Genomic DNA, 2506 nt, shown 5'->3' on the forward strand with positions numbered 1-2506 from the left:
TTTGTTTGGTTTCTTTGTTTGTTTTTTAAAAAGTAAAGTCTGAAGCTACTGATTTCTGGCTCCAAGGTAGCTGAAGTTGAATGGCCTATATAAACTGCATATATCTTGTGTGGGGAATTCTGGGAGAGACATGAATAGAATATACTGGTGTCTTGATACACACAGAAATGTAACGTTTTAATATTTAAAAATGGGGTAGTAAATGTCATTTATCATGTGGCCCTATAGAATACATTTTTGTAGGATTTCTGTTGGGTTTCATCAGCTTCATTGGATGCTTTGTTACTGACCAAGTCCAACAAAGCGGGAATTGGTTGTGGTCTAGTACACATTTAAGTATGCTGACATGTTAGATCCTATTGAAATCCCTTAAGGGCAGGAGCTTCTTTTGAACAGATCTGATTGCAGGTTGGGATGGGGGAGCTTGTTTACAAATTACCTACCGTAGTCTGTTATCCTCCTCACAGCATGACCACATGAACAGTTGTGTAGACTCAGCAATGGAGCAGGCGCAATATGGGATTAGCTGTCAAGTAAGAGTTTGAAAACAATCCTGTGCTCCTGAGAAAGCATGATATACTTACAAATTATGGAAACAAAGACTTAAAGAGTAGATATTTCTACATATAAAATAATACTGTTTTAAAACCAAATACCACAGTAGAGCTCTGATGCAAGTGATTATTGTTTTCATTTCACACAGTTGTTTTGCCTATCTCCTTGGAGAGCTGCTTACCAGCTTCTAAGGTTTTGTTGAGGTCATTTGGACTTCACATGGGCAGAAACTGCTGGCATGTATCCGACTGCATGCTGTTTGGGAAATTGCTGTAAAAGCTGAGTTTTAGAATTCTGGCTTTGAATACTGCGTGCATGTCACTGTGGTTTGCAATTTCTGATGCCAGTAGCGTTTCAATGAACTTGAAAGAACTCTGCATATGTATTTCATGTAATAAAATAGTGGCAGTTTTCTAGAAAGAGTTCACTTTACAATTTGAGTTATGAATGAAAGTGCTTTGACAGTGCTGTGTGATTATTCAGGATCCTTGTCTGACTACAGCTGATTTACACAACTTGATGTTCATTATTTTAACTTGGATTTCTGTTTCTGGGATTATAAGCCCAATACTGGTTAGCTGTGATTTTTAGAACACAGTGGAGGAAGGTCTCTGGTTACTACTGGGCGAACATAAGCAGGTGTACTGTGTTTTTTAGACGTTTTCTAGCTATTGGTCATGGTAATGTTGAAACATGAAGGACATTTGGATAGGAGTTGCTTGGGTAGGAATTCAAGTAAAGATCAATGATAAAGACAATATGATGGCCAAGGCCGGGTTGGATGAGGCTGTGAGCAACCTGATCTAGTGGAAGGTGTCCCTGCCCATGGTGGGGGGGTTGGAACTAGATGGTATTTGAGGTCCCTTCCAACCAAACCGTTCTATGGTTCTATGGTCAGTGGAGTTGTTTTTAGACAACCAATAATAAGATGGATGTGTAGAAACATTGGAGGTTTTAGTATTAATCTTCACATGTTTGTCAACTAAAATAATCCTTGCCTAAAGAGGTTAGTCATTATGGATGGATACTGTTCAGTTTAATCTGGAAGCATGGGTGTGTGTAGAACAGGAGCCTTTCACATTTTATGTTGGGACTTGAAATCAGTAAGTGCAGAATATCCAGAAGCATGATTTCAGTTTTGTTCTTTTGGTTTTAATAATAGTTTTAGTTTAGTTTTGTAAAACATTATAGCCATGCAAAAGTATTGTGACCTTTGGATACTTTGGTGTGCACCTCTGTCTTTACCTAATGTTTGAGGTTGAACCTTAAGAAAGGACTTGTGTGCTTGGAACTGTTTCTTTCAAAGCTGTATGTGTGGAAGAGCAGGAGGGAGAGCTGACGTGCGTCCCCTAGCATCTCAGACTGGCTGGCTGGAACCAGACCCAAAATGTAAATGCATCCAGCTTGGCCTCTTCAGTGAAGGCAGCCTTTATAAACGGCCCTACTTTGTAATGGCAGAGCAGAGCAGGAGTTGTTCTGTCAATTAACTAGTTGTGGTGTGCGAGGCTCTACAGCCATTCTAGTAATTGAGCAAGTTTCAGGCTTGGATTAGTCCTTGTCCTCCTGTGATGCAAACAGAATCTTTATGCCATGGTTTGTGAATGTCCTGCTGTGGTTTGTGCATTCTCCTTTATTCTGTTGAATCTTTGGTTGAATAATGCAACCGTCTGGAGACTAGAATGGTCCTAGTTAAGAAATTAAGAAATAGGCCTAGTAGTAAGTGTGAGAGTGACCATGATTCCTGAAATGTTAAAGTCTGGGCTGCTGTAAACAATTGTGTGTGTCTTATGAAAGTAATTTCACTAGAATGGCCATTAAACGCAGTGTTTGCATGATTTACAGTGACTAGAGAAACACTGGACTACTGCATTTATCCCCAGATATAGTTCTGAATCCTGTAGAGCAAAGTAAATAACATCTTTTTGGTACTGTCAGGTGGAAACAATGAGAA

Source organism: Cariama cristata, unplaced genomic scaffold (genome assembly GCF_000690535.1).
Source record: "Cariama cristata isolate BGI_N322 unplaced genomic scaffold, ASM69053v1 scaffold13942, whole genome shotgun sequence".
Lineage (NCBI taxonomy): Eukaryota > Metazoa > Chordata > Aves > Cariamiformes > Cariamidae > Cariama > Cariama cristata.